Raw genomic sequence first — 13,566 nt, forward strand, 5'->3', positions numbered from 1 at the left:
CATAGACTGAAGCGCCTAGAACCGCTTGGCCACTCCGGCCGGCTCGAATTGTCACAGATGGATTCGTTATTCAGGCGACATCCAGTGACTAGTCCATCTTCAAATCACTGAGCTATCCTAATCGACCCTTTCTGCTATCACTGGTTCTCTACTGACGACACAATTCTCCCCGCCTCCTTTTACACTTGCGGATCAGCCTCTAGTCAAATCTAGTGATTAATTCCGCATTTTGTAGTGTCACCGGAGATTTTTGATCAGGCAGTGTATTATATAATTATCTAAACGAGTGTTCCTCAATCTTATCGATCTTTTTACTGCCCAACTTCGTCGTCCAAACGTCTATAAACCTATGAAAACTAAACTCCGTCCGAACAGGCCATGAAGGCCCAACGGTACCGACCGGCCGCCGTGTCATCATCAGACCACCGGCATCAATGGATGCGGATATCGAGAGGCATGTGGTCAGCACACCGCTCTCCCGTCCATTATCAGTTTTCGAGACCGGAGCCGCTACATGTCAATCAAGTAGTACCTCAGTTTGCCTCACAAGGGCTGAGTGCACCCCGCTTGCCAACAGCGCTGGACAGACCGGATAGTCACCCATCCAAGTGCTAGCCCAGCCCGACAGCGCTTAACTTCGGTGATCTGACGGGAACCGGTGTTACCACTGAGGCAAGGCCGCTGGCAGTAAACCAGTTATTTACAACAAAAATTACAATCTTAAGTAGAAAGTGATCCGTCTCTTAAAAGACAATCGAGGTAGGTATAAAACAGTAGATTAATGTAACTCGTAGATTTATGTGATTCGTATGTACAAGGACTGGACAAAAATATGGAAATATTCTGAGAAATACATGCTGGAACGTAAATGCAGATGGTATCAACAGCTGCAAGTTATGCTGTTGTTTTTGGTCACGAACGGCACCTGCGAAGTGTCCACAATACTTTGCAAGTGTCGGTCGTGGTCAGACCGTGTTGTGAGAGCATTATGTTGGAACTAAGTGAAATCGAACGTGGGAAAATTGCTGGTGCTCGTACAGAGTTTGCTTCGGTAACCAAGGTAGGCGAAGAATGTGCGGAGAAAGATTATCCAGTAAGTCACAACGCCGCCAAAACTGTATGTCGAGTGATGGTGACGAACGATCATGGGACAGGATTGTGACGGAAAATAAGACAGTCAGCTGAAAAATTCGCTGCAGAAGTGTATGTCTGGCAAATCCTGTCAGCACCTAAGGAGGCTCCATAAGCTGGGAATTCCAAGGTGAGCTGGAATTCCAAAACCACTCATGAGTTATGCAAATAACCCTAATAAGAAAACGTGATACCGATGCCATAATACCTGGACTATGGAACAATGGGGAAGGAGTCATTTAGTCGGATGAGTCTTGGTTCACAATATTTCCAAATTCTAACCGAGTTTAGGTTCCAAGAATGAAGCTTTGCCGGCAGCTGTGGCCTTAGGGTTCTAGGCGCTTCAGTCTGGAACCGCGCTGCTGCTACGGTCGCAGGTTCGAATCCTGCCTCGAGCATGGATGTGTGTCATGTCCTTAGGTTAGTTAAGTTTAAGTAGTTCTAAGTCTAGGGGACAGATGACCTCAGATGTTAAGTCCCATAGTGCTTAGAGCCATTTGAACTATTTTTGAGTGAAGCTTGGTGGGCGTTCGGTGTTGATTATGGCAACAAAGTCGCATTACTGTCGAGGATTTTGTGACCATTTTGGTTCATCCGGTACAGTGTTTGTTCCTCAATGGTGATGCTGTGTTAAAGGGAAGACAGAGCTCCAGACCACCATAGTCCCCACATCTTTATACTGTTGAATTTTTGAGCTTTTGTGGCTTACTTTGGAGAGAAGGGTGCTTGATCACTGTCAACCTCCATCATCGTTACCTGGACTTGCAACTATTTTGCAGGATTCACTTGAAAACCATAAAGAATCCGTATGTATTGATTCCGATACGACTGGAAGTTCTTTTGAACTTTTGAATGCCAGAGGTTCTCGTACACCATATTAGACATGGTAATTTGCTGTGTTTTTGGTCTATCTATATTTTTGGTCACCTTCTGTATCACGGAGTCATGTGGACATGTGTGTACTAAGAGATGGACGACGGAGGTGGTTTGCCGGCCGAGGTGGCCGACCGGTTCTAGGCGCTACAGTCTGGAACTGGGCGACCGCTGCGGTTGCAGGTTCGAATCCTGCCTCGGGCATGGATGTGTGTGATGTCCTTAGATTAGTTAGGTTTAAGTAGTTCCAAGTTCTAGGGGACTGATGACCTCAGTAGTTAAGTCCCACAGTGCTCAGAGCCATTTGAACCATTTTTTGAACGGAGGTGGTTTGATTGGCCTACTACTCATGCAATCACGTTTTGTGGAGATGTTCCCTCACTGCTGAGTTTGCCGTCTGGAAGGTTGTCTACTGGTCCCTGACAGAGCCACAGCCACTATCGGTGTCACATTTCTACCGACTATTCAAATTAGTAATTGGAATCGAAAGCTATCTGTTACGCTATTTTTTTAATTTGGTAGAGACATTATTTTTTTCCTTTTAAGTTACGTCGTAGGGCGTTATCAAAAGAGCCACGTAAGTTTTACGGACCCCTGAGGATGGTAAATATACTTTCGAAAAGAAAAATTTTATTCCATGAGATTAATAATCATGTTATTCTTTTAAAAAAAAATGGTTCAAATGGCTCTGAGCACTATGGGACTCAACTGCTGAGGTCATTAGTCCCCTAGAACTTAGAACTAATTAAACCTAACTAACCTAAGGACATCACACATATCCATGCCCGAGGCAGGATTCGAACCTGCGACCGTAGCGGTCTCGCGGTTCCAGACTGCAGCGCCAGAACCGCGCGGCCACTTCGGCCGGCTATTCTTTTTAGGTAATTGGTACAAAGAGCAGTAAAATGAAGCACCTCGCTCAGACTGTTGGTTTTCCTTTGTCTGCTACTGACGTGTTGTGCGGGGAATGTCTCCGATAGCCATGTCTCCTAACAGGACGCAGTCAGTGGCGCCTGCAGTCGTACATACCAACCGTGTCAATGGACTGCGCCTTATCGGACAAGGCCCACCTACAGCTGGCGACGACTCGATTTCGAATGTTCTGTAGTGGGGTCATTGACCTGGACTCTGATCCGACTGTTTTGTTTGCGTCTTTCAAGTCATCAAGAAAATGTCATCGACCTCGTCAGTTTTGTTTCTTTCAACGTTACGTCACTTCGGCTGTTGGGAGTTCCTCAGACGCGCAATTTTTTTTAGGATAAGTATATCATTTGTTGAAGCAATGAAAATATAGGTAATATGTAAGGTATGTTGATTCGTATATACTATACAGAGATCAGGACATTCCTAATTTTGTACTGTTTTTCTCTGATATTCAAAAGTACAACTGGAAGGCGAAAAGTCCTCGACATTTTTTACTTCCGTTTAAGTCAGTGCACTAGGCCCAGCTTCTTTATAGTGAGTAGCAGCCATCCCTAAAGTGTGAGCCCTAAGTTCTGCAAAACAGTCTATACATTGTTCTCAAACTTTTTTTCACCCTTAAATTTCTTTCCATGTAGCAACAGGGGAAAGACAGAGGAATTCTAACCAAGTTAAGTCGGAATTCCAACAGTTCATAATTCTCATCCTTTGGTTTTGCTTTTGTCGAAGCCCCTTGTGGACAAGTGGGCTGAGACAATCTTTCTCTGTTGTGATGTAGAGCTCTTCTCTTGTTCCCCCGTCGTCCAGTTGTTGAATAGTCCTGTGCAGTATTCGTCAATTTTTTCTCGTGTTTGTAGGGCACTCAATAAGAATAATTAGTTATGCATTCTAGAAAACACTGCCCAAAATCCTTCTCTCAGATGATACGGGCCTCGTCTGTTTCGGTACAGTACCACCGGATCTAACCATTTCTTTCATTGCTGCTTCATTCCTCGTGTGAAGCAGTAGACCAACGCTTCATTCACAGTAGCAGATCCACCAACAAAAACTGGATTCTTTTTGAAACGGTCCATACATGGCTAATAATCTCGTTTTAGCATGTGATTTGGGTTGTATTTAACGAATGCATCAGTACTCGTGCTGGACAAAACTTTCTCTTGTAAAGCGTAAGTCACTCCGCTCTTACAACGACATCATCAAGCCTTTTAATAACGAGTATTGATGAGTCTTCGGTATGTTGGAGAGGCCCCTGTCCTAGTATCTGGTTAGCTGCTTTCCATGCGACGGCCAGATGCTGAAGTTTTGCGCATACTCATGTACCCGTAGAGTTAGTAACGTTAAGACCAAGCGAGTGTTGTGCAGCAGTTATGTTCGTGACTACCACGGTGGCGGTAAGTGTACAAATCCAGCTAGTGTACTTTTATTTCTTTTTTCAAATTGCAGTACTTCAAGGAAAGACCCTATAAAAATACACTCTTTAATTCTGCAACAATTTATAGCACCTGTTTTCGCTGGAACGATAAAATGCGCGTGGTTCCCATCAAAGTAAGAACAATCTTTTTGATTTTAAGTGAACTGTGTTTTCCAGTATCGCCTTTGAAAATTAATGTCCCTGCAAGGCAGTACCATTCATTAAATGTGCGTAATTTTCTACGAATTTGTGTTTCGGTTGATTCCACAAATCCGGAATTCTGTTCTAGTACCGCAAGCGATAGCAAGCGAGATGATTCTATAATGTATTTTGTAACAAACGGAATACACTTTTGAAGAAAGTTTGCTGTAGTGATTGACAAATGGCTCTGTGATGTGCGTACTGTAAGACCTTCAGTACACACACACCATCAGATTATTTGACTTGTCGCTCTAACGAAGTAGGCGGGTGTCAGCAATACGTCTCGTGGTCTTATCGTGGCGTGTTTATCTTCTCCCGTTAGGTCACTCGATAGAAATGCCACTTGCACGCTTTGAGTAGCAGATTGACGGTGATCAAAAGTGACAGTCTGAAGTTCCTTTGGTATTGGTACGTTAATCTTATTCTCACATATATCTCTGATACTTGACAAAAGTGCCTATACATTTATCTTCATGGCTATGTACAGGAATATGGTAATCTTATTAGGTGCAGACTGAAACTTGACTATATAGACAAATATAGAACTCGTACAGATTCGTACAGGCTAAGGCAGACTGGTACAGACTGGCGCATACAAATGCCGACTGGCTGACCGGAGGTCTATACACTCGTTATAATACCTCGCGTGTTCATGTATCACTGCGAGAGTGTGATCCGCGAGGAGAAAAGGTTCTACATTAGCAGCAATCTCATTGGCTGCATTACATATTAATACGCGGATCGGCGGATGCAGAATTTGGTCCGTCTCTATGGCAGCGCCATCTCGTAGTGCGGAGACGGACGAGCGCGTACACAACAGGCTCAAATGGCTCAAACCCGCGTCCGGTTATCCCCATTTAGATTTTCCGTGATATCCCTAAATCGCTTAAGGCAAATGTCGGGATGTTTTCATCGAAGGGCATGGCCGCTTTCCTTTTCCGCCCTTCCCTAATCCGAAAAACATAAAGATTTATTCCCGTGCCCGCCGCTGCAAACAATAATGCACAATGGCAACATTGCTGCCGAGTCTTTTGTCAGTATCGCAGAAGGAACATCTAGCTTCTCGTACACGTATGACACGCTCTCTTTAAAACTCAGTGAGCTGTTGATAATTGCATGTTCGTCGTATTAAAGGCATTTTTACTGACATCAACTCACTTCGTCCAATCTCAAAGGTAACTAACACTCACGACTGTTACAGCGCGTATTTAAAACAAACCTGATTTGAGTCTTCATAGTGGCGCTACTAGCGCTACTCTTATGCGACAAGCGTGAAATTTGAACAGAGATCATCTTTCAGATGTAGAAACCTCCATAACAACTTTCGTTTACCTCGCACAAGTCCTTTTTGGTACTGGGATTTTTTTCCGTCGGTGTACTTCGGTGTGGCCTACACTTCACACTTACATCTCATACACGCTGCTGGTAGTCACAGCTGCAGTGAAACATGTTAATGTTTGAGATCAAACAAAAGAATTGTGTTCTTGCAAGAAGATGGACCATATTTAATTCATTATTATGTTCGCTGCAAGCACGGTAACAGTGCTGAAAACTCCGTTATGACAAGAAAATTGCCCGCATCTCGTGGTCGTGCGGTAGCGTTGTCGCTTCCCACGCTCGGGTTCCCGGGTTCGATTCCCGGCGGGGTCAGGGATTTTCTCTGCCTCGTGATGGCTGGGTGTTGTGTGCTGTCCTTAGGTTAGTTAGGTTTAAGTAGTTCTAAGTTCTAGGGCACTGATGACCATCGATGTTAAGTCCCATAGTGCTCAGAGCCATTTGAACCATTTTGACAAGAAAATTGTGAGTCTTCAATTCGTCCCGGCGTATTTGTTGATCGAACAATCTACCGGTTTACTGCTGATCCACAGTACCCGTTGGACAATATGCACCGGCAGTACATCAGGGGTGTTTTCAATGAGAAAGTTCTTTCTTTAAATATTTTAGCACGAATGGAAATTTATTCGAAATTGGTGCAGGTTCTAAAATATTCATTTGCTTTTCAACAAAAGAGAAATAGGCTTTGAAATTCAATCGTGGCCGCAATTCTATGGAAGATGATCCTCACTCTGGATTTTTCAAACTTGCAACCATAGATGACAACATTTCGAGTAAGTTCTTGATACGGTATTGGGAGAACACTGATAAGAGTGAAACAAAATCCGACTCCAAAGGCTTATCTCCATATTACCTTTTAATCATGAATTTTAATGTCCCGAGTACCTGGTTGGTGGTTTTTAATGCGACGGCTCCTAGCTACCGAGGAAATGCATTTTTTTTTTTTTTTGGTCAACAGTTTTCTGTCTGGTTTTATGCGACCCGCCACGAATTCCTCTCCTGTGCCAACCTCTTCATCTCGAATAGCACTTTCGACCTACGTCCTCAATTATTTGCCCGGATGTATTCCAATCTCTGTCTTCCTCTACAGTTTTTGCCCCCTACAGCTCCCTCTAGTACCACGGAAGTCATTCCCTCATATCTTAACAGATGTCCTATCATCCTGTCCATTCTCCTTATCAGTGTTTCCCACATATTTCTTTCCTCTCCGATTCTGCTCGGAACCTCCTCATTCCCTACCTTGTCAGTCCACCTAATTTTCAACATTCGTCTGTAGCACTATATTTCAAATGCTTCTATTCTCTTCTGTTCCGGTTTTCCCGCAGTCCATGTATCACTACCATACAATGCTGTACTCCAGACGTACATTCTCAGAAATTTCTTCCTCAAATGAAGGCCGATATTTGATATTAGTAGACTTCTCTTGGCCAGGAATGCCTTTTTCCATTGCTAGACTGCTTTTGATGTCCACCTTGCTCCGTCCGTCATTGTTTATTTTATTGCCTAGGTAGCAGTATTCCTTAACTTCATCTACTTCGTGACCATCGATCGTGATGTTAAGTTAGTCGCTGTTCTCATTTCTACTACTTCTCATTACCTTCGTCTTTCTTCGATTTAGTCTCAATCCGTACTCTCTATTCATTAGACTGTTCATTTCGTTCAGCAGATCATGTAATTCTTCATCATTTTCACTCAGGATAGCAATGTCATAAGCGAATCGTATCGATGATATCCTTTCACCTTGAATTTTAATTCCACTTCTGAACCTTTCTTTTATTTCCATCACTGGTTCCTCGATTGAAGAGGAGGGACGAAAGGCTACATCTTTGTCTTACAGCCTTTTTAATACGAACACTTCGTTATTGGTCGTCTACTCTTATTATTCCCTCTTGGCTGTTGTACGAATTGTATATGACCCGTCTCTCCCTATAGCTTATCCCTACTTTTTTCAGAATTCCGAACATCTTGCACCATTTCACATTGCCGAACGCTTTTTACAGATCGAAAGATCCTATGAACGTGTATTAATTTTGCTTTAGTCTTGCTTCCATTATTAAGCGCAACGTCAGAATTGCCTCTCTCGTGCCTTTACCTTTCCTAAAGCCAAACTGATCGTCATCTAGAACATCCTCAGTTTCTTTTCCATTCTTCCGTATATTATTCTTGTAAGAAACTTGGGTGCATGAGCTGTTAAGCTGATTGTGCAATAATTCTCGCACTTGGATGCATAAGTTGCTAAGCTGATTGTGCGATAATTCTCGCACTTGTCAGCTCTTGCCGTCTTCAGAATTGTGTGGGTGATGCTTTTCCGAAAGTCGTATGGTATGTCGCCAGACTCATACATTCTACACACCAACATGAATAGTCGTTTTGTTGCCACTTCCCCCAATGATTTTAGAAATTATGATGGAATGGTATCTATCCCTGCTGCCTTATTTGATCCTAAGTCCTCCAAAGCACTTTTATATTCAGATTCTAATACTGGATCCCCTGTCTTTTCTAAATCGACTCGTGTTTCTTATTCTATCACATCAGACAAATCTTCCCCCTCATAGAGGTTTTTAATGTATTCTTTCCACCTACCCGCTCTCTCATGGACTTCTCATTGCACTCTTGATGTTATCACCCTTGCTTTTAATGTCACCGAAGGCTGTTTGGACTTTCCTGTATGCTGAGTCTGTCCTTGCGCCAATCACTTCTTTCTTGATTTCTTCACACTTTTCATGCATCATTTCGTCTTAGCTTTCCTGCACTTCCTATTTATTTCATTTCCTTGCGACTTGTATTAGTATATTCCTGAGTTTCCCGGAATATTTTTGTATTTCCTCCTTCCATCGATCACTTGAAGTATTTCTTCTGTTACCCAAGGTTTCTTCGCAGTTACCTTCTTTGTACCTATGTTTTCCTTCCCAACTTCTGTAATTTCCCATTTTAGAGACGTCCATTCCTCTTCAAATGTACTGCTTACTGAGCTATTCCTTATTGCTGTATCTATGGCCTTATAGAACTTCAACCGTATCTCGTCATTCCTTAGAACTTCCGCAATCCACTTCTTTGCATATTGATTCTTCCTGAGTAATCTCTTAAACTTCAGCCTGCTCTTCATCACTACTATATTGTGATGTGAGTCTATATCTGGTCCTGGGTACGCCTTACAATCCAGTATATGATTTCGGAATCTCTTCTGATCATGATGTAATCTAACTGAAATCTTCCTGCATCACCCGACCATTTCCAACTATACCTCCTCCTCCTGTGATTCTTGAACAGAGTATTCGCTAATACTAACTGAAACTTGTTACAGAACTCAGTTAGTCTTTCTCCTCTCTCAATCCTTGTCCCAAGCTCATATTCTCCTGTAACCTTTTCTTCTACTTCTTCCCCTGCAACTGCATTCCAGTCCCCCATGACTGTCAGATTTTCATCTCCCTTTACATACTGTATTACCCTTTCTGTATCCTTATACACTTTCTCTATCTCTTCATCTTCTGCTTGCGACGTCGGCATGTATAGCTGAACTATCGTTGTCAGTGTTGTTTTGCTGTCGATTCTGATAAGAACAATCCTATCACCTAACTGTTCACAGTAACACTCTCTGCCCTACCTTCCTATTCTTGACAAATCCTACTCCCGTTATACCATTTTTCGCTGCTGTTGATATTACGCTATACTCATCTGACCAGAAATCGTTGTCTTCTTTCCTCTACTGACCCCTTCAATATCTAGATTGAGCCTTTGCATTTCCCTTTTCAGATTTTCTAGTTTCCCTAACACGTTCAAGCTTCTGACATTCCACACCCGACTCGTAGAACGTTATCCTCATTTAATCTTTTTCTCATGGTATCCTCCCCCTTGGCAGTCCCCTCCCAGAGATCCGAATAGTGGACTATTCCGGAATCTTTTCCCAATGGAGAGATCATCATGACACTTCTTCAGTTACAGGCCACATGTCCTGTGGATACACGTTACGTGTCTTTGATGCACTGGTTTCCATTGCCTTCTGCATCCTCATGCCGTTGATCAACGCTGATTCTTCCATCTGTAGGGAAGCAGCCTACTCACACCATATAGAAGTCATATGCTTTCCACTGTGTGCCAGCCTAATCCGCTGTAACTAGCTATGACATCATGAATGTTGCGCAATACCTAAAAGTAAAGTAAATAATCTGAAAAGTTAATAATAGCTTGTCAGGAGTGATGCTAAAATAATAATGTGCTAAGTTTCAGTTTTGTAACGTAAACAGTTTTCTAAATTTAGACGTTTTACGTAAAAATCATCGGCGTAACAGGAAGGACCTAGAAACTTCAAAATTTATATTCGGATCTCTTTTTCATTGTAATTTAATGGAAACAGCATACTGGATCTCACATAGTAATATTTTGGTTGAAATTCATGATTTTCCGTTTTTGTGTCTCAAGAGTTCGGAAGCAAGATAGATTAAGTAAGTGATTAGATAAAGCTATGACGTTTGGATTTATTTAGAATGGAGATACGCTATAATAACAAAGATGTGAGAAGTTTCAAAAAGGTAGCTATAAAACTTTGTCTGTAGCGCAAGTTCAGAGCTCATCTATTGCGTGCAGTGCAACTAAAATAATTCTCTCGCCAAAAGTATTTAACCTAGCCACATTAGAATTTTATTATAGATACTTACCTGTGTGCTGATTGCACAATTAAATTGCGAGCATCATTGGCCTTCAGCGATTGAAGCAATTAATTATTTAATAACTTGAAGTGGTGTTCTGCTAGCCCAGCGGCTAGGCAGGAAGGCAAATGTTGTCGGCTGCGCCTTCAGCGGTCTGCACCGCGGCTATATAAATAAGGGCGTGCGAACTAGAGTAAGGCCCCAGTTCTCTTCTAGATTCGTATCAGCTCGCACTCCGTGGTGTTGGAAGTAGTGTCGCGTTTGGGCAGTTGTAAGGAACAGCCTTGCATGCCGTATTATGTAACTCGGTATGCACGTGACAATGAGATCGCATTGGGGTAAAGAGTTAATAATGGAACGACTCCAGTGATTTATTCTGTTTGCGTATGTCGTATTTTCACGCGTCGCCCCAGGACAGACTTTCTACCATTACTAGCATAACGTTTGATGAGTATTAACATCAAATTTTGGCGAGCATTCACTTTGAACATTTACGTCAATAACGGTTATTGAGCAGTTTCATTATCTAGGGATAATAGGATCCGTGCAATAGACTCTGAACAGCTCTGATAGTACAATAGCTGATATGGGTAATAATTTGTCTGGAATTTTATGCTTTATCGTTTTCAGAATATAGTGAAAATTTTATAGTAAACTGCATTTTCTATGAATCCCAGACATCATCTTAAATCCTCAGAATAATGAACTTCAGTAATCAATAATTTATTTCTCCATCAGACTGGGCACAGTGAACTCTAATTACAGGCATCACAGTTTTGCTAATCACTTCCTGGTTGCCAACATTGCAGTTAGAGAGCCTACACACAGAACAAGTGTCAACACAACCAAAAATAACCAACTTCATAAATATCGATAGTTACTATTAATCAACAGGTGAGGTAGCACTAATTCTGTCCCTCTGTTTTTTGATGAGAGACAGAGGGACAGAATTAATGCTACCTCACCTGTTGATTAATAGTAACTATCGATTTTTCTGATGTTGGTTATCTTTGTACGTGGTGTCTTCTTTGTTTCTCCTCTGTGAACCGAGGTATTAAATTTGCTTGCACCTTTTTTCTTCCTTGCATTTGTTCTTTGAGAATGGCAGGGCGTGCTCCTGTCGAAATATCGGTGGTGTTCGACGACGTCACCCGGCAGCAAACCCGCAAGTTATTTGAACATTCGATTCGCCGGGAAAAGTTAAGGTCACACAAAGTTAGACCAGGTGGACGGTTTCAAGTACTTAGGATGCATATTCTCACAGGATGGCAACATAGTGAAAGAACTGGAAACGAGGTGTAGCAAAGGTAATGCAGTGAGCGCTCAGCTACGATCTACTCTCTTCTGCAAGAAGGAAGTCAGTACCAAGACTAAGTTATCTGTGCACCGTTCAATCTTTCGACCAACTTTGTTGTATGGGAGCGAAAGCTGGGTGGATTCAGGTTACCTTATCAATAAGGTTGAGGTTACGGATATGGAAGTAGATCGCTGGTACTAGTAGATGGGAACAATGGCAGGAGGGTGTCCACAATGAGGAAATCAAAGAAAAACTGGGAATGTATAGATGTAGCAGTCAGGGCGAACAGGCTTAGATGGTGGGGTCATGTTACGCGCATGGGTTGGTTCAAATGGCTCTGAGCACTATGCGACTTAACTTCTGAGGTCATCAGTCGCCTAGAACTTAGAACTTATTAAACCTAACTAACCTAAGGGCATCGCACACATCCATGCCCGAGGCAGGATTCGAACCTGCGACCGTAGCGGTCGCTCGGCTCCAGACTGTAGCGCCTAGAACCGCTCGGCTACTCCTGCCGGCACGCGCATGGGAGAAGCAAGGTTACCCAAGAGACTCATGGGTTCAGCAGTAGAAGGTAGGAGGTGTAGGGGTAGACCAAGGAGAAGGTACCTGGATTCGGTTAAGAATGATTTTGAAGTAATAGGCTTAACATCAGAAGAGGCACCAATGTTAGCACTGAATAGGGGATCATGGAGGAATTTTATAAGGGGGACTATGCTCCAGACTGAACGCTGAAAGGCATAATCAGTCTTAAATGATGATGATGAATGTTAAGGTACCTATAATTGCTATTTGATATTTTTCACTCTACCACCTGTGCTCGCCCCCTGAGACAAACACCAAGCGATCACGTCTTGAAGGCGAATCGTGTGTTCTCCTGCATGGTCCGTCGTTGCTAAAAAGATATCAGTATACTCAGAATCGTCTGTCGGAGTCGTTATGTGTATGCAACGCTTGGGTGAACAGTAAGTCGTGAAACGCGTGATCGAAACGGTGAAGCAAAATTAATGAACTTACGCTGTTAATGACAGATAACAGTACAACAAGGGTTCATTGATTCTTAGCCGTCTCGGTATCGGTCGATGTTCGAGGTCTCTGGCTGTCAGAAGTCTGCACTGCAGGCTGGAGGTGACAAACAGCGCGCTATGTGGTGAATGGGCGACCTCAGGCAGTGTTCAGCTGCTTTCCGCTGTCCAGTTGAGAAGTCTAAGGAGAAAACGGGGCAAAGGTGACGGTTTCTCGAGAAAAACTATTAAGTAAAGACAGACAACTGCAACTCTTGGAAGATTGTTCAATAATTCCATCGTTTATCTTGCATCGGCTCTGCGGGAATGAGATAGTTTTTGGCGCGCATCGAATGTGGACACCCAGAAAGCATGGGTGGATATCAACGTAATTTCATGCACGTACACACCACAGACGGGTGTGTAAATGATTAAAGCTGCAATTCTCTGTGTCATGTAGAACGGACATCAGAGGGTATTATGTTCTTTGTGTTTAGTGTTGTCACCAGGCCTATAAGGTTTGTAAGGAATTGTGAACAACGTCAGAAGTTGAGTGATCAGTTTGAAGGAGACGGAGATGCCGCGTACTCGTGTGAGACAGAGTTTACAGAACCTGACAGAATTTGAAAGGAGTTTCATTGTTGGTCTTCTTATGTCCGGCTGGTCGAACCGTGGAATATCCAGATTTGCAGGGCATTCGAATCTAACAGTGGCACGATGTTACACTGCGCGGCAACGTGATACTCG

General features: G+C 42.9%; 1 pseudogene; it reads right to left on the bottom strand.

Annotated features, from left to right (window-relative positions):
* Positions 1 to 568: 568 nt before the first annotated feature.
* LOC126238548 (5S ribosomal RNA) lies at positions 569 to 686 on the bottom strand (annotated as a pseudogene).
* Between the last annotated feature and the right edge of the window lie 12,880 nt (positions 687 to 13,566).

This window comes from Schistocerca nitens, chromosome 2 (genome assembly GCF_023898315.1).
Source record: "Schistocerca nitens isolate TAMUIC-IGC-003100 chromosome 2, iqSchNite1.1, whole genome shotgun sequence".
Taxonomy (NCBI): Eukaryota; Metazoa; Arthropoda; class Insecta; order Orthoptera; family Acrididae; genus Schistocerca; species Schistocerca nitens.